This window comes from Stegostoma tigrinum, unplaced genomic scaffold, assembly GCF_030684315.1.
Source record: "Stegostoma tigrinum isolate sSteTig4 unplaced genomic scaffold, sSteTig4.hap1 scaffold_49, whole genome shotgun sequence".
Lineage (NCBI taxonomy): Eukaryota > Metazoa > Chordata > Chondrichthyes > Orectolobiformes > Stegostomatidae > Stegostoma > Stegostoma tigrinum.
This window is the reverse complement of record NW_026728419.1, coordinates 1,860,897-1,880,864: the sequence shown is the minus strand read 5'-3', so window position 1 is coordinate 1,880,864 and position 19,968 is coordinate 1,860,897. Positions and strand designations below refer to the sequence as shown.

Below are 19,968 nucleotides of genomic sequence, written 5' to 3'. Positions count from 1 at the left end.
TGCCTGGCAACCTTCAGTTAACAAAGTCCAAATTTGAACCAGATTTGCAAACCAGTTCCTGAATTTGAAACAAGAAGAGAACATGTCATCTGTCAGGCAAGCTAGTGTGTTGTGGCATTTTGACTACGAGAGGTAAATAAAACAATGTTCATGTGGAACTCTACTTAATATTTGAAACCTGAATGTGCACACTTCAGTTGATTTTCTCCACTGCATAATTAACTTCAACTCTTCCATCCTGCTTTTATTGACATGTTAATATCTGCTTGAGAGATTTCCTCCATGCCTGTTGATTGCTTACTAATTGCATATGTTCAATATGCTGTGAAAATGCACCAGTTTTGAATTATCGCCGCAAAAACTGTGCGTTGAGGGACTGTGATTTACTGTGCTCGATTATTTTTTTTGCCTTTTTGCTGGCATTGTGAAAACTTAGAACACTGAAGGGCACATCCTTCCATCGATATCCTGCCCTTTCTTCTGTTACACCGTGCGATGAATGGGAAGGAAAGGAGCGGGAAGAATGATTATGAAGTAAATTTGAGTAGGGGAGCTGATAGCCTGGTACCACAACAGCAGAACAGATGGAAGGAATGAGTAGTAGGGTGAGAGAGGAAGGAACAGAGATTTCACCATTAAAAATGGTGAAAGCAATGTATTGACAGCTGGTAGCCTTTATTTTAGTAACGTATTGCAACCATTCAATAGTTTTGCTCTTTTAATATTTAAACATGGACATTACGTAATTTCTCTTGCTGAGATTGTCAGCATGGTCATAAAACATCAATTTATTTTTAATGTTATTTGTCTTACTGGATCAAAATATGGTGACACACAAACAATTTGAGCTTCAAAATCTCCCCTTCCCCTACCGCATCCCAATACCAGCCCAACTCGTCCCCTCTTCCCTAATCTGTTCTTCCTCTCACCTATCCCCTCCTCCCACCCCAAGCCACACACCCATTTCCTTCTGTCTAACCTCATCCCGCCCCCTTGACCTATCCGACCTCCCCAGCCTGTCCTATCCCCCCCACCTCCCCACCTACACTCACCTTTACTGGCTCCATTCCTGCCTCGAAACTTGTCTGTCTCCTCCCCACCGAACTTCTCCTCTATCCATCTTCGATCTGCCTCCCCCTCTCTCCCCGTTTATTTCAGAACCCTCTCCCCCTCCCCCTTTTCTGATGGAGGGTCTAGGCCCGAAACATCAGCTTTTGTGCTCCTAAGATGCTGCATGGCCTCCTGTGTTCACCCAGCTCCACACTTTGTTAGAGATAATGGGAACTGCACATGCTGGAGAATTCCAAGATAGTAAAATGTGAGGCTGGATGAACACAGCAGGCCAAGCAGCATCTTGTGCTCCTAAGATGCTGCTTGGCCTGCTGTGTTCATCCAGCCTCACATTTTATTATCCACACTTTGTTATCTTTGTTTGAAGGTTATGCTTTTCTTCAGTCATGCTTTTTTATACTTGTGTGGGGTAAAGTTCTTAAAACGACAGCTTCATTTAATTGAAACACATTTTGTACAATTTTCTATTACTTGGAACAAGTCTTGGAAATACATTTCCTGTGATTACAGACAATTCATCATTCTGACTGAACCGGCCAGCTACTCTGGCAAAGTTGAGAGGTTCACATTGGATTTCAAATTTCAAATCAGGCTCCTTAAAGAGTGCTCCAATTCCCTCCTTTGCTGACATGCTCCACCCTGACCCCTGCCCAATTCCAAAGGTATATTCATCTGCTGACATGAAGGAAACTGAATTTGATATAGGGGTGCTTGATGCGATTTGAACTATGAAGTTCTTTGTGAGAGTTCTTAATTTCTTTTGCACACTCCACAGTATCAAGTATGATAACCCTTAGGCAGCACATTGGAAGAGACCTTGCATAGCACGAGCTGTGGAACAAAAAAAAAGAGGTTTCCTTTTTCTTCAGTTTCTCCCTCCTTCTATTTTCCGCCAAGTCAGCAAACATTTTACACCTCTCTGTTTTCCTACCAGTTATGTAAGCTTGCTTTCAAGAGTAATTAGATTCCTCAAAACAATATTGTTCAGAAATGTGAAGTCAGTGATATTGTTAACAGAGAATTCAAACAGGATTGAAGCCAGACTGTCCTGTTTCCGGTAGCTTGCTGTGGCCTCGAGCTGTAGACAGAAGTTGCTGTACATAATTCCACATTTACTCTGTTGTGGAAACTTTCTGGCCCATCTGATGACTGGATTGAAGTAGAAATTGAGAAATAGTGGGTAGTCAGCTGAAGGGATTTAATATTAAATGTTTATTTACTTAAAATGATGGTTTAATATTCTTGAGATCGATACAAAATAACTCCAAGGCTCAAATTTCTGTTTTATATGAATCTAGCTGGCCATGTTTCTGTGATGTTTTGACTTTAACTTTGTATTTTCTTTGAATGGTTCAAGTAATACATGAAGTGACCAGCTGCTTTATCATTGGATTGAACATATTGTATCTCCTCATCAATGGTATTCCCCTCCAGCCCTTCAATGCTCATATCTTTGCACTTCTAATTCTGGCCACTTTGATTTTCCCTGCATGCTTGATCTTCTTTATTCTGTCATTGGTGTGTTCAGCTACCCAGTTCTGGGACACTCTTCCAAAACATCTCCTCTTTGTCCTCAAATCCAATCTTTCTGACCAAGCTTTTGGTGGCCTGTCCTAGTTTTAGCTTCATGAATCTTGGAGTGATTTTTAAATGATTATGTAAATGTGAAGCATTTTGAAATGTTTCTACCATGTCAGAGATCTATACAAATAAACGTTGTTCCTGCATCACATTTACTTTTTAAATTCGTACTCTCTGTAGGCATCAGGAGATGAGCTTCCATCACATCTCGCTGTCGATACCTCCAACGTTCAAATTCTTAACTCTGAGACCTCAAAAAGACTCGTCGAAAATTTTGTAATCGCTCTCATGAACAAGGAGCGTTTCTACATCCGCACATTCTTTTCGACATACAAAGCATATACCACTGCTGAAAGTGTGTTGTACATCCTCCTGGACAAGTGAGCATAAATCTAATGAGCATCTCCTTTGTTTAATGGTAATGATAGAAAAGTATGTTCTGTCGAGTAATTTTTGTTATTAATCCTTCTGGCAATGAATCGCTGAAACTAGCCATATGGAAACAACTCTCAGTAAACTGAGAATCTCCATCCAACCCTCAGTAAGGGAGACGATTTTTTGTTCATTGAAGACATGAACTTACCTGCACCCCAATCCCTCGGACGTTAAGCTCTGCAAATTTGGGCTTTAACTTTCATCCAGTTTCATCAGAAAAGTCCACATTTTTTAAAGTATTCTGGAGGATTTTATCCTCCACACAGATGGTTTTATCCTACACCTTCTGCCCAAAAGGTCCAGATTCAAATTCTATCTCCTATGTCATGTGTCATAATAAGTTTGAATAACTTGATTAAAAGTAATTAGACTTGAAGTCCTTCATAAAGAGAGACTGCAGTGGGACTGATGAGCTTGTTTGTTTACAACAAGGCAAAGCAGTCCTTCAGCTCTCCTGTTTTGTGCCCCCATCGCTTTCCAATATCCCTGATCCCAAATGGTGGCACAAATCATGTTTAAGCACCCGGCTAGTGATTTGGGACAGAAGTGAATAAAACATACTCACAAAACATAATGCTGAGACAGGTGCCAATGTATTTTTGATTATTTTTTCGCAATAATGAAGCGATCGAGAACCAGTACAATACACCGATTAAAAAGTGTGGTGAATGTATTAGGACAATGTCTAGACCTTGGTATTAAAGATAAACAGTGACGTTGACTTCCTTCAATGCTTTTTATGTAGTTTGGAGCTTCCTACAACTATGTTTGGAATGTTTAAGTTTCTGCATGTAGTGAATGGAAAAATGTTATTTTAATTGAAAGAAGCCTATCAATTGTCTGTAATAACAAAGTGTGGAGCTGGATGAACACAGCAGGCTAAGCAGCATCTTAGGAGCACACACGCTGACGTGTCAGGCCTAGAGCCAGCTTTTGTGCTCCAAAGATGCTGCTTGGCCTGCTGTGTTCATCCAGCTCCACACTTTGTTAATTCGATTCTCCAGCATCTGCAGTTCCCATTATCTCTGATCAATTGTCTGTAAGTCTGTGTTGGGCAGAACAATCAAAGTTTGGAAGCTGAGTTCAGGGTGAGGAACCTTCATTGCAAAACTGAAATGTTGGTCAAATGAATGTCTGCTTCCAACTGAAATATGCAGGAATACCGCAATTCTGTAATAATGGGTGAAATGTTTTTCAAATGACATCAGTGATGGTTTCTCTCGTCACCTCAGTTTTTATACATTAGTTTTTTGCACGTTGGGTGAGCATTGAACAGTTTATGTACTTCACAAATGGTGTTTTGGGGTAACTTATCAAAGCTCAGTTCGGGTACAAAGCGATTCTCACCACTGCTGACCTTCAATTGATGTATCTCTGACATTAGAGGGATATCCCTGGGTAGGAAAAGTTTCCCAAATGTGCTATGGTTATAAAATTTGAGAAAATCAGCAAATAACCAGAGATGATTAGATTTTTCTTCAAAGCAGTAAGCTAATGAGCTGGCTTTCATGAACCCAATGGGTTGCAGAAATCGATCCAGCTGGACCTTTCAAAAGTGAATTTGGGTTTCTCTTTTTGCCTGTTGCCAAAATATTCTCTTTCTTTGCCCAACTAAATAAGTGTTCCAGCAGAATAATTCCAGCAATAAGCTTCTGAGTTTTTAAAGAAAGGTGACCCATTCTTGCCGTAGAATTTGAAACATCACAGCTCACTCATGTGTCTCATGTTATCTCTCAGATGTGAGATAGTGGACAACGATTCTTCGCAGGTTATTACTTTCTTCTTTGCTTTTGTGTTAGGCCGGTGGTCACCTTAGATGATGGTATTCTTTTAAAGGTAAAGCGAAAATTTCGTAAAACCAAGGAATCTCAGCAAACTGTGGTTTGTTGAAATTTGAGGAGTTTGGTTCTCATTAAACTCTAAGGTAGCTGCGGTTAAGACAATCATCTGTTATATTTACTGTCTCCTCCTTTCACAATGTAGCTGTTTATTACTTTGGCTGCTTTGATCTCTAACTTGTCCATTGTCTTTTGGTGAAAGTCTCCATCTGCAGGGAGATTCTTGGAGTTTTTAAAAAGTCAACAACAAAATGGCTTCCATGCCATTCAAATTTCAAACCCATTTTACCAATTGGACAGATTTTGTGTTTAAGATTAGTGTTTGAGTCAACCATTTTAATTCGGCTAAAAGATCATCATAATTCAACGGATGTTTATAGCATCCGTTCACCTTACACGCACCCTACATTTCAAAATTTTCCTTTATCCGTGGTGAAAGGGAGAAACAGTCTGACTAGATGCTACAGTTATTTTGGTGTTCTGTAATTAGATCCAGGGAATTCATCTCTTTTTACTTGAGTGTTCTCATTTACTGAGGTTTTTATTTGAGACAGAGAATTAACTTGAGTTCAAAATGGTTAGGATCGTATAGTATGAGTATAATTTTAAAAATCTGTTCCTGCCCAAGTTTTCCAAGTGTTGACGATCAGTCCATGACTTCTGAAGGAATGAATTTATGACTGACAGATTTGGTGACGTGACAAAGATGCGTGAAAAAATTAACCTTAGAGGACTTCGGAATACTGCAGAGAAATATAGGTTTAGCAAGTAGTCAACGATCTGACAAATAGAGTTGTATATGGTAAATTTGAAGTCCATTTTGGCAGAAAGAATAGCAGTTTTGTTTTTATTGAGGGAGATTGCATTGCTCTGAGATACAGTGGAATCTGGGTATCCTCGTGCATGAATCACAAAATGATCGTGTACAGACATGTTAAGTAATTTGGAAAGCAATTAAATGCAGAGCAGAGCTCTGGAATATTGTAAATGCAAAGATAAACAGATACTTGTTGAGGGAGAGGAGGTGAAAGGTCATTAGGAGAGGCAGGAATGTAGATTTGAAGTTACGATCAGATGAGACAGAACCACATTGAATGCTTTACTCTTCCCTCCTTGTATGGGAAGTGGCAGGTATGCTGTAAAATGCCAAATTGGAGTTTCACTGCAAAGTATTAACAAACTCGGTAATCAAGGCTTCAAATGCCGAAATCCTGAACCTTCAGATGTTTTTCAGTGGCTGAATGCAAATTGTAGATTCAAGCTTGTTTAAAATCACTTAGTTTGTGCTGTCTGACCAATTGCAGATATGGGAGCTTTGACACCTCAGAGGCAGAAGAGATTCCAGTAATCGATTCAGTGAGCACAAAGTAAGATTTAATCTTATGTGTGACTTAATTAAGTTTCATCCAAAATACAACAATGTTAAAAAACCTGCTGGCTCTTCCTGTAAGATCTATGGAGGGCCTTCCTCCCACAGCAATGCAGCAAACACTAGACAGCAGCAGTCACATTAACAAAGTTGCTTGATTGTATCAAAAATCTACACAGATTTTGTTTGTTTAAAAAGAAAAGTTGTATCAACAGAAAAGATCCAAAAGTGTTCAGTGAAAAATTGCTCATCCATTCACTATTCAGATCTCCATTTGTCACCAAACATTTAGATAGCTGAGCTCTGAATTAAGGATACAACATGTCGAAGAATTGAGGTTCCTACCTTCTCCCCTCCCCTCAGTCTGCCTGTGGTGTCTTTCAAATCTCCTGTGAAGGTTTTGAAGAAAAACCTACTCGCAGTACATCTGGAGGGTGATCTATTTTATAAAAACAGTTGACCAAGAATGAAATAGAGGCAGAGCTGCAATCTTTTCTTTGCTGTCATTATGGTTGGTATTGCTGAGCTTATACAAAAGAGATCTGCAGGCCAATGTCCACTGTAGGAGTTGAGGAGCTCCAATATTTGCCAGAGAGACAGACATGTGCAGCTCTCAGCTGGTGACTTAATTCATGCCCAGTGCGTCGTTAAGCCGGCTACTTTGCCCACCGCTGACAATACAGTATAATGGTGCAGAAGAGAGTTCAGCTTTCCTCCTGAACTCCCCTCCACTTTGCCAAGAATGTCATGTCTCAGGCCAAGGCCAGTTGACTTGGAACATTCAGCCCTGTATGTACAGACAGTATCTGAAGTTCTTCATTGGAAAGTTGGTTGCCCTTCTATATTTGGGCCAGGAGCTCTTTGTTTGAGATATTTTTAGACTTTGCAACAAATATAAAATGTTGAAGATATGAATCTGTTACATCCTTCTGTCCCTCTCTCTGTCTTTACAACCACACTCCAGTCTCACGGTCTTATCCTGTAAACTATCGTTCAGGGTTTTGGGGAGACCACTCACCATATTCTGTAGTTGCGTCTTGACCCGTTGTTAGAAAATTAGCTCTCAGTGGCACGAAATGCCGACTCAATGTCTTTCAGGTGTATGGAGATAATTTTCTTGTGGATGTGGATGTTTCCTCAAATTTACTTGATAACACTTTTAGGACCATTTGCAGATCACCTGACGGTGCAAACTACAAGGCAGATGGGAAACCATGCTCTCTAAAATCTGTCATGAAAGAGTAAATTTGAATACAATATGTGGTTAAGGTTTGCTTTATTCAGAGCACAAGGAATACAAAGGAAACTACCGATGAGCTAAGAATTACTGGGTACAAGTGTTTGTTTAAAATGACATTCTTCACAACTAATTTCAGCAGCGGAAACAATGCTAACATTCCGAGCTGTGAGGAGCTTGAAAATCCAATTCCTCTAGAGACAGTAGCTGAGATCAGAAAGTAAGTATTGATCCAATGTATGAGGAAATGATGCTTTCATCAGAATACAACTATGTGAAGGGCAACCTCTGGAGGCCGCCATTTTCAGGAACATGATTTAGAGACTTTCTCCTGAAACTTAGCAGCATCTGTGGTGAGAAAGCAGAGTGGGCATTTTGAGTTGAGGTTCCCATGTTCAGAACTTCGCATCTCTGAAGACGTGTCGCTTGGCTCAACTTGAACTCTGTTTTCTGTCTGTAGATGCTGCAAAACCTGTAGAGTTTCTCCAGCAATGTCTGCTTTTCTTTCAGCTTGTCGGCTTCTGTAGTTTGTTCTTTTACATTAAAGAAACAGTTGGCTGTTGTTCTAATATTTGCTTTGTTCTTAGTGTTGTAAAAAGAAATTTTAGATGGAAGATTGTGGTTCATGCTGCAGGCCTTCTGCTGGAACTGCAACCTGGAGGCCTTGGCCGATTCCAGCGGTGACCAACAAAGAGATCATCGCCGGGTTACTCACCAGTTGACGGTTTGGCTCAGTTTTGACAGCTGCTAGTCCAGTGAAAGGGGTGGCAGATCAGCACCTTTCTCAGCCCTACTGTTAATGCTGATTGTCACTGAGGTTGTGTAAGTGGGCGCCATTAGGAAAGTGAGGGAGGCAGTCCTTAGATGTCAGGGAGAGCCCAGGTGAAAAAGAGAACTGGCCCATGTCACATAGCTTTGCAATGTGTAGGTGGTAAACTCCCTCCCTGCCATTTTCCTAATCCTCCCACCTCCAATTTAATTGTCAGCGAATGATTGGCCATGCATTAACACACAGTCTTTAATGGAATATTTCTTTTCCAAACATTGGACTGTGCACTGCCGGTAAATATATTGAAAAACTTGACTCTCTAACTCTGTTTGCAGTGTTATTACATGTCCCACCTCCCCGCATTGCCCAAAAAAATCCAGACCATTGTGCTTTGAGAACTTGTGTGAAAGTTGAAATTCCTTCTTCCTTGCAACTCCCCCAGCTCCTCTTCCAGACTCAACTCCTGTCACTTGCAAACCACCTGTTAGAGCTTAGAAGGGAAAAACAAATCTCGATCTATTGTAGTTACATACATCAGAAATATTGCCTGTTTAACAAATCCAGTTGAATAGGACTTGAAAACGTGAGAGGGCTAGTCATCTGAAGAGTGGTTGTGGGTTTTGGTTCAGTTTAGGATGGAGTTTAGAAGGATGGGAGGGAATTTTATTGGCACTTACAGAATACTGAGAGGCCTGGAAGGATTGTACATGGAACAGAGAAGATGTTTCCACTAGGAGGAGAGATTAGGACATGCGGGCACAGTCGCGGAGTGAAGAGGCCAACCTTTAGAACTAAGGTAAGAAAGAATTTCTTCAGACAGGGAGTGGTTAATCTGAGGAAAACATTGCAGGAAGCCGACGTCATTCGGACTATTTAAGATAGAGAGAGAGATGAGTTCTTGATTAGTAAGGGGATCAAGAGTTTCAGAAGAAGGCTGGCGATTGGGCTTCAGAAACATCACAGCCAGAATTGAATGGCAAAGCAGACTGAGGAGGTTGAATGAGCTAATTCTGCCCCTATATGTTATGGTCTTATGGATTTGACACTAAATATTTCATTGGTCCTTTTGTGATGAAGCCACTTCTGGGTGCAAGTGTTTTTTTAAAATGTCTTTAGTTTTTGCCTTATATAGTCAGGAAGGCAAATGCAATGTTGGCATTTATTGTGAAAAGATATGAATCTAAAAACAGGGCTGTACCTCTGAGGCTTTATAAGGCTCTGGTCTGGCCGTACTTGGAGTACTGCGTGCAGACTTGGGCCCATATCTCAGGAAGGATGTACTGTCCCTGGAACGTGTTCAGAGGAGGTTCACGAGAATGGTCCAGGGAATGGAAACCTTAAAATATGAGGAACGGTTGATGACTCTGAGACTATACTCATTTGGAGTTTAGAAGGATGAGGGGTGATCTAATTGAAACTTTCAGAACACTGAATGGCCTCGACAGAATGGTTGTTGGGAAGATGCTTCCATTGGTAGGAGAGACGAGGCCCCGAGGGCACAGCCTTAGAATGAAGACAAGACCTTTTAAATTGGAGATTTGCAGAAACTTCTTCAGCCAGAGAGTTTTAAATCTGTGAAATTCACTGCCACAGAATGCTGTGGAGGCCAGGAAATTTAAAACTGAGACAGATCGGTGCCTGATTATCAAGGGGATCAAGGGCTATGGGGAGAAAGCAGGAGAATGGGGTTGAGGAACTTATCAGCCATGACTAAATGGCAGAACAGACTCAATGGGCCAAATGGCCTAATTTCTGCACCTATGTCTTACGGTTTTGTGGTCTTAAATAATTGCAGGTCTAAAACCTTTGAAAGCCCAAACTCTGAGAAAGATGAAGAACCAAGTTCACCAAAAGAGACAGCAACAATTTCAAAGTAAGTTTCATCCTTCTGTGCTTCATTCATAATACATAACATGAAAAGAAATTGCTGTGAATATAGTAGCTCTTGAAAGATTATATCGCCGTTCGAGACAATAAAAATCACATTAAAGAAACAGCTTTAATCCCTCCGAGGCCATTGCCAGTAATTAAATCAATGACACATTTCAGCCTTTGATCGATAGAAAACATTCAAAAATGTTCAGTGAAAATTTGATTGGCCCTCAACATCCAGACCTTGTGGTCTAACTTGCAACAATGCAAAACTGCGAAACCTCCCACCTCCCCTCAAATGCACCAGCCGATGTAACTGGAGTGTCCGACATATTTTCTCTGAAAATTTGGAAAGCAAACCATCTAGTGTAGTCATTCATCTGGACTTTGACCAAATGTGGACTTGAAATACAGAGCATTTTGGGATTCAAAATTTATTTTCAATGTTTACAAGTCATTTGTAGATGCAAATCCTTTCCTTAATTTGTGCTTCATGAGCACTTGCAGCTGCAGATATTTTGGCTGTATAGATTGTCGGGTGGGTGGGAATCAAAGTTTGCCAGGCATCTGTGTAACCATGAGGAAGCAAGTTTGATCAGAAGTACTTTTGATATGTTTTAATTCTGCAATTTGGAATGCAGCAGTGTGAAAAGGGAATGATGGAGTATCATTGATTTCAAAACTTTTTGTGCAATGTAATGAATGCCACTCCAGACTATGGCAGTCACATTAAAGTGTCTGCTGGACTGCTTTCCTAGAAAATTCATGGTAGAGATATTTACCTTAAATGATAGCATCACCATTGAAGCATCCAAAACACTTAGATGGGAAATTGTTTTCAGATCAATATTGAGGTTATATTTCTGGACAATGTGGCTCTGGTAAAAATACTAAAGCAATGGGTTAATCTCCTCTACCCCACCTCAGCACTTCTCTGTGTTCCTCCTTCCTGCTTCAGCTGCACCCTCCCCACAAACTTCCTCCAAGTTCATTGAAGTGTCCTCCAAACGTCTGTGACATTTGAAGAAATATGTTATCAATTAAGAATGTGACCTGCTCCCCGTGTCCGAGCCTTGGTATTTCTCCCATACAATATTGCCATTGAATAATTTGCATTTTGAATTATCTAAGTTGGCGATTTGCCATGTGTATCCATGGAGTCAGGCAGAGACCTGGAATTAATCCTGAGTTTATTCTGTCCAGGTCTTTAAGGAAACTCAGAACTGTTAAAAGAGCAGGAAAGAAAAATGATTTTTTTTCAGCAAAACAGCCACTGGTGACTAATCTGACCTTAAGCTTCAGTGAATTTGAGCAATGACAAATTCCTACATCAGTGCTCCGAATCAAACTATGAGTTACAAGCTGTGCTTGTGAGGGATGAATTGTCAATAGTCTGTAAAGAGCTTGAGTTTCTTTGCCAGAGATGAGGAAGTTAAACTTAAATCCTCTCTTTTGGGATGTTTGTTGTCTGTCCCAGTGTAGAGGTTCTTTATTTGACCTCTTTACTCCTCATCTACCCACTGGCTCCCCCTCACAGCCAAAATAAGATAAGAGTGCCAGAAATTAAAAATGTGATCATGTGCACAAGTAAAATGATTTATTTGGTGTTTTGTGACCAGTTGCAGCTGTGAAAATGTTGACATGTCACACTGTGTAGTGGGTGGAAACCTAAGTTTGTCAGAAACTGAAGGAGTAATTGACAAGTAAATTTGATGTGACGACAGATTAAACCTGTTGTTCATTATTTGGGATCTAATACAGTGAAAGGAAACTGTTGGGATTTGCTGTAGGATTATGTCAGGGTTGCCTCAGGAAGATACCCCAATTGGCAGTGCAGTGAGCACCAATCCAGACAACAGCAATCACATGAAGCAACTGCTTCACTGCTTCTGCAATGTTTGGCTTATTTTAAGAGATGGAATAATGTTGAATTAGCATAAAGCATTCAAAGCTTTTCAATGGTAGACTGAATTTTGCTTGTCTTTCAGTATCAAGTTCTTGCACAGCGCAGGAACGGCTTTCAACAAGGGTGAAATACTGAAGAAATGGTTTTCTCTCCTTATTGCCCTGCTCTGTCTCTTCCAACCCACACCCCAGCACTGCCTCAGTATGAAGGCCTGTGGGCATCCTGTGGAAGTCAAAAGGACCCCTCTCTCAACACTGTGATTTTTTGTTGTTGAATTGGGTTGGATTTAATTCTGGACGTGTTTGCCTGTTCTAAATGACTTAATTTGTTCTCTTCGATCAATTGCAGTTCTGGAAATGTTGACAGTGCAAATGGTGAGGAAAATGGAAGTTGTGTTTCTTCAGGATCCAGCGAAATAATTGCTGAGTAAGTTTAATTGCATGCATGACAAAGTGAATCATTATTCAGAATATGACAAAGCGGTAGGAAATAGCTGGGGAGCTAGCAGTTTGTGCAATGTTATACAGCCATCAAATGGTAATAGCCCAGAGACAATGATTTGATGTTTGTACCAGCTCTCAAAGAGGGACTTGCCTACGTTCACTCCTAAGTCCTTTTACTGTGTAATACTGCGAAACCTCTCCTTTCGAAAATTGTAGTTCACTTTTGAAGACCGAAATTGAAGCTGCATCCACCACACTATTCGGCAGAGCTTTCCAGTTCCTGAATAGGCTATTGAAAAAAAAATTCCTTGTCACCATTGGTTCTTTTTGCTGATCATCTTAAATCAGTGTCCTTTTCTCCTTCAGCCTTCTGTCACAAGGCACCGATTGTTCTTATCCATTCTAACCAAATCCCTTATGATTTTGAACACTTTTAAAATCACTTCTTAGTTTTCTCAGGCTCTCCACAGGGCTGTCTAGTTTGTCATCTCTGGTAATATTTTTTGGGAATGTTTTGTGCACCCTGTCAAATCCCTTCCTGAAGTGTGGTTGGTAAATACCAGAGTTGAGGGCATATCAGGAGTTTTTTTTATAATGATTAGTCAGAACATATTTGTTTTTCATACAATGCTCCAATTTTTAAAGTTCAGAATCCTGATGATATCTTCAACCTGCACTACCACTTCTATAATTATTGTGCACACACATACACACACACTATCGATCAAATATCAGGCATGGATCATTTCAGGAAGCACCATATCATAAGATATTTATTTTGGCTACAGAAAAGAGGAAGGAACAATCCAGAATAATTTTGATTTGGAGGAGGTCCAACTTCAAAAGGAGCAAGAAGGCGTTTGCAGCAAGTAAGGTTGAACACAAGTTCAGGCAAAACTGCAATGAAACAATAGTCTGTCTTACAGCAGGAGGTTGTTTAGTGACAGTGTCAGAATGTTCCCACAAGCAGGAAAGTGTGGCAAATGGTACAAATGATGAGGATTATTGATGACCCCAGTGTGTACTGAGTTAATTATAAGTAGTTCAGAAGGGAAGTGTTGAACTAAATGATGCTGGCAGCTAATGTTAAAAGGGAATCCGAATGTCGTCCTCCATTGTGAGCAGTGAAAGGGTAGCGAAAGTGGGGCTAATGGTCATAAATCACTGTTTAATCTTCACAGAGGTAAGGGCCTGGCTGCGATACTATTCAGAAGAAGTTGATGTCCAATTCACGATGAAAAGTAAATAGTTGAGGCAAGGATGAGCTGAGGTTGGACAGCATTTTAGAAATGTGAACATTAAACAACTGCAGATGCTGGAAAACTGAAACGAAAATGGAAATTGCTGGAAAAGCTAAGCAGGTCTGGCAGCATCTGTGGCGAGAAAGCAGAGTTAATATTTTTGAGTAATTTGAGCCACTGAGCTTTAACAGCAATTTCTGCTTTGATTAGAACGGCTGGTTGTCCCTGGTGTTGGTAACTCAGAAGGAAGTGAATTGTAGACAACTGAGGATACTGAGAAAGAAAAAAATAGCTTGAGGCTGCAGTGGCACTTTGCACAACAACCTAATCCTGTTTGAATACAGGGGGTGGTATCAGAGGACTGGAGGATTACAACATGTACTATGTTTATGTTCAAAAGTGTGTGGATAAATCCAGCAACTAGATTCATCTTATTGGCGGGACAGCATCACAGGAACTGTAATCCCAGTCTCAAGCAAGAATACTTGGGGAGCATATGGGCTAACATTTTATGCTGACTCAGAAATCTTCACCATCTGGTGTGTAACCTGTTTAATAAAACCATCTGATGGAGGCTTGTCATTCTGAATCTTCAATTTTCATGGGTATTTTAATGGATTTAACTGAAGATGAAAGGGTTTGCTTGAGGTGTTTTAAATTGTTCTTGATGTTCAATTGCAGCTGTGAAAGTGTTGAGTCCAAACACTGTCCGAATTCTGATGAAATTCAGAATTTAAGTTCACCGGAGAAGGGAGCGACAGTCAAGAAGTGAGTTTGATCCAAAATGTGACCATATTATGCTTCATTTGCAATACAGTAGTGTGTAAAGGGAATGGCTGGAGAGCTGGTGGCCATAGGTTGGATAATCAGAAATCTCTTCATGAAGGCAGAGATGTTTCCATGCTGTATGACTCTGTAACACATACCACAGAAACAAAAACACGGATATCATTCCAGATCATGGCACATTGATGAAGAAACAGCTTCTGAGTTCTTTGCATATTCTCTCCCTAATTCTGAGGAACAAGCAATACAAAGCATAAGCAGCAGTTGCATGTGAAGGTGTTGAGTTTATCTCAGACTAAAATTTCTGGACTAATAGCAAATGTAAGCTATTGAAGAAGTGGCTTCACTCCTTGCACCTGCTCCTTTCCCCTGTTACCACCAGCCGCCACCACTGCTGGCGAGCTGCTTTGGCCCTCAAGGGCATTTCTGGTAAACTTCCTGAGGAAATTTAAAGAAGGTATTCACTATTTTATGCAGTTTTACATTTAGAGTGTGACCTTGTTTCATAAAGTTAGCTGATCACGGCTTAGGATGCTGAATTTTGAGACTTCATTTCTTATTTTACGGCTGGCAAGCAATTGTAGACCCAAACACCATTTTAATTTGCTTTTTCTTTTGTGGTTTATGATCAATTGCAGAAGCATAGACTTCAACAGATCAAGCTTTCTAGAAGAATATAATTTCAGTCCTGCAGAAAAGGAAACACTAATGAATTTGTAAGTTTGATTTGACATGTAGTGAAATTGTATTTTCAATGTGAAATTTAAGAATGTGAGAAGAATTGCTGGAGAGCCAGAAAGACCTGTAAAATAATGTAGAGCCTTTGTCATGAATATATAAGGCACCCAAAACAGGATGGCAAACAGCACTCCAACCCATAACAATCACATTCAAGAAGCTAAATAATAACTGAAAGAATCACGGACACTGCAATTCAGGGACAAAAACAAAGTTGTTGGAAAAGCTCAGCATTTCTGGCACCATCTGTGAAGGTAAGAATGGAGTTAATGTTTCAGGTCTGGGTGACCCTTCCAGTTCTGAGGGAGGGTCGCTGGACCCAAAATGTTAACTCTGTTTTTGCATTAAAGAAGCTGCTTGTCTTGCATGTCCAATGATTGCATTATTCCTAGAGATTGGCTTGTTTATATTTTTCAGTGTAAATCATCCAAAATTCTTTGTCTTTTGGAATTGTTTGTCCTACATGATCACGCTTTTGGGGTTGTTTATCTCAGATTGTCATTAGTCTAGTTTGTGATAATGATGCATTATTGCAGGAATGGTTTTCCTCTTCACACCACTTTATTAGAAGTTATCCTGCAAACTTCCTGTGAATAGTTGAAACCGAATGATACCGCTATCTAGAGCAGTCAGATACTTGGCAAGCGGTTTGTTTGTGGTGTCCTGACTTTGGTAGCCCTCCCACTCCGTGCTGCTGTTGTACGTTTTGCACATAATCGATCTTGAATTAATACTTCCTGAATCTATGAAATCCAAATGATCTTGTGAAATGATTTTTCATGTTTGAAGTTTGTAAACTAAGTGCTTTCAAAGATATTTGACTGTAGAAAGCATCGCACAAATGCATCTCTAGCTGGAATTCTAGTTGTTTTTGAGCTGTACCAGATTGCTGAGGTTGTTTTACTGCTCTGAATAAGATTAGATTACCTACAGTGTTTAAACAGGCCCTTCGGCCCAACAGGTCCACACTGTCCCTTGAAGCATCCCACTCAGACCCATTCCCCGAACACGAAGGGCAATTTAGCACACGGCTGATCCGCCCAGCCTGCACATCTTTGGACTGTGGGAGGAAACTGGTTCACTTGGAGGAAACTCACTCAGACATGGGGAGAATGTGCAAACTCCTCACAGACAGTCACCCAAGGCTGGAATCAAACCCGGGACCCTGGAGCTGTGAGGTGGCAGTGCTAACCACTGAGCCACCATGCTGCCCTGCATGACACTTTGGCAGCATGGGATTAAAGATGGGATTATTCTGGTTTGTCTGGCCGTTCGATTAAATTCTGTGCTTTTTGATTAAGACGAAAGAACATTTATCCACTAGATTTGAGTGCTGGACTGGACTTGGGGACATTAAAGTTTGAGATTCTTACCTTTATATATACAGTGATTTATTTTCTTTTGTACATGGTTTGCTTACTCATTTATTTTGTTTTCTTGAGTTGATATTGTTTTGTCGTTTTTATAATCAAGAAAGCCAATGCCTGAAGGGCCGAGCACAGATAAATTACTTGTGAGCAAATACAAATGCAAATTTTTGCAGTATTGCATTGAGAAAAATGGTCAATTTGAGGGAGTGAGGATTTTCAGGGAATATTTTTACTTCAGATGAAATAGCAAGCGTTCACAACTGGGCTGCACTGAAGTTTGAAATAAAGCTCAAACAATTTATGAAAAATGCAGCAAAGGAAAAATCCCTCTTGTTAATCAAACAATTAGGACACAGTTGGTCTGGCAGCATCAGAGGAGCAGGAAAGCTGATGTTTCGGGTCTGGGCCCTCCTCCAGAAATTTTCTGAAGAACGGTCCAGACCTGAAATGCCAGCTTTCCTGAGCCCCTAGTCTGCTAGCCTGCTGTGTTCATCCAGCTCCACACTTTGTTATCTCAGACTCCAGCATCAGCAGTACCTACTAACTCAGAACACAGTTGGGATGCCTTTTGCATTGCTATTCACTCTAACCCACCCAGTTGTCTTTTTGGGTAAATGAAACAAAGTTTTAGAAATCTAAGCCACAGGGATTGGTGGTTATCTGGAAATTCTTCTCCAACACCTAGCTGCTCATGTCTGGACGGACACAGCTAATTGTGGATACCAAATTGGTCCGGATTAATTTCACAATATTCCTGTACGAATGTCTCAAGAGACATATAGGGATGAAGTGTATGAAGGAACCTAAATTATCCTGATCCCCGATTGAGGACAGTGTAATCCTCATGAAAGTAATGTGCTGGTTTGGCATGTTATTTGGTATGTTAATCTCCTTTTGAATTCAAGTTTTTTGGGTTGAGTAAAGTAGAAAATTATCATTTTTGTTTTTTACAGAATAGTAGCTTACAACCTGTCAGTCTGACATTGAAGAAAACACAGATATTGAGGGGTTGAGTAAAAGCATGGTCAAAACATGGGTTTAAAGGAACATCTTGAGTGAGGGCAGAAGAGGCAGGAATATATCCAGTCAAGTTGTCATCGATGAAACAATTAATCTCAGATGCGCAAGTGGCCAGAATTGAAAAGAAAGTGCACCCATATATCATTATTTCAATTCTGGAATACTCTAATACGTTAAGAATACACTTCTCTCCAGTGCCATTGCAATCTAAGATTATGTTGTGCTTGCTTTAGGAAATGATCCTTTTAGATGGTGGAAGGATGATAATGAGTAATTAAATGAAATGATGTTGTACACTGCAGCTGATTAGAGGTTTCAGATTACTCGGTAGGGATGTAGTAACTTGTTAATGAATCTATTGGAAACAGAGACTTTAATTCTAGTGGGACGACAGAAAAGTGTTTTGGGTCAAATTTTGGACTCTGCACAGTACTAATTAAGTTCTACCATATTGTCAGCAGGGTAGAGGCTCTTTAGCTCAGCAACTTATTTCCCAGCCACGAAGACTTTCAGTAGGATATGGAATTTTTTGGTTTTGTGATCATTTGAATTGATTTTTCTTTATATATATTTTTGGAGGGTTACTGTTCGAGTGTTTGTAATGTGATGTAAGCATTTCTGAAAGATTCAGGACCAAATGAGCCCAGGCAACTTCCTTAGGTCATGTTTCCAGTGTGTTTCAGTTAGTCACTGTTTCCGAGAGGTAACATAACAAATAACATTTCCACAGCCTTGTCCCTCCATCTCTGCAATTTCCATGTGTCCACTTCAGACGTTTCTCTTTCTTCCTGTTTCACTTTCTTCCAGTTTCACTTTCTTCCCTATCCCGGATTATGTTTGTCCTGTTGTTACCAGCCATGGCTTCAGCTGTTTAGACTCTAAAATCTGAAATACACAGTATGCTTTTCTCCATTTTTTAGAAAGCAAATTAAAAACTTCACCTTTTATCAAGCTTTTCATAATTCTTCTGACCTCACTGAAAAACAATCTCTTGACATTTCCAAAAATGAGTCACTTCATTTCATAATTTGCCATGTTCACTAGTTAATATCATTCAGCACCTTACCAGTGTGGGCCAGCTGTGTTTTTGAATCATTGCAAAAGAGTACGACCTATGCCAACTGATCTGAAAGCAGATGAAGTCAAAATAGTCCCTCCAGTGTAAACTATTTCTAAGTCGTATATCTTTCTCAAACAACAAGAGGCTATTGCTGCATATGGCACTATGGCTGCCTAGCACTTCCTACACCAACCACTGTTTAACAGGAATGGAGCTGGTAAAGTCTGAATCAAGCCCCAATGTCTGTGTGTAATGTTTCACATCATATAATTTCTGTGCTGTAATGATCTATTATGAACGGACTCAAATAAGTGATCATCTGTTTCAGTGTAGGGCTGCAGATAAGGAAATTCCAAATTAAAAACTAGAACAGCACTTTCAGTGTAAAATATTCCATGTAAATTGGGGATGCTAATCAAACAAATGTTTACTTTTTGGAGTCTTTGGAACGTCAAAGGTTTCTTCTGCCTATTGCATCATAGACCATAGCTGCAACTCAGTCCATCTCCCAATTCACAACAAGACTCATTATTCTGATGTTTGCTGGCCCACGTTGTCTCTCGGTTGACCAATGCCTGAACTTTAGATTTTTTTTCGAAAAAACTTTCAATTCTTGTGTTCACATCCTTCCATGTTCTTATTTTGCTTTTGTCTGGAATTATTTTAGGTCCCAAACTTTGCCTGGAACTTTTCTGTTCTGCCAAGTCCAGTGTGCTGTGTACTTCTTGATTTTTTTCTTCATCAGCCCACCACCGTTAGTGCTACTTCCTGCAGATGTATAGTTTCTTCCTCTAGACATCACCATCTCTCGCCTTTAAGAAACTCATGAAGAGTCACTATGACCAAATGTTTGGACACCTGTTTGAATATCTCCTCCTTTGTCAGTTTTTGTATGGTTAATCTGCTGTGAAGTGCCCTGGGGAGTTTTTCTGTGCAAAGGGTTCGATTTCAGTGATGTGATGACTTCTCTGTGCAGCTGATGTCTTGTTGCAAACAAGTAACCATTGATTTACCTGTGAAATAATGCTACGTGGCCTCTCAGTATTAGCCAGGCAGGCAGTTAAAATAAGTGAATTGAAAGCTGACTATTTTGGAGTATTTCATTATTCATCCTCAGCTGGACCCAATTTATCCATGTTACTGAGGTATCCAACTGCTGGCAATGCAACTCCCAGAACAAAGACAAACAAATCATCATTATCCTTGTGTTTTTCTTTGTTCATCTGATTTGT

The 19,968-nt window shown here is 40.1% G+C and overlaps 1 long non-coding RNA gene across 1 annotated transcript; it reads left to right on the top strand.

The window, feature by feature from the left end:
• The first annotated feature begins 62 nt into the window (after window positions 1-62).
• On the top strand, window positions 63-6,292 carry LOC132208594 (uncharacterized). Its single transcript, XR_009444725.1, has 3 exons — window positions 63-132; window positions 2,833-3,032; window positions 6,230-6,292. It is a non-coding gene; the product is annotated as an uncharacterized LOC132208594 (long non-coding RNA).
• Window positions 6,293-19,968: the final 13,676 nt, after the last annotated feature.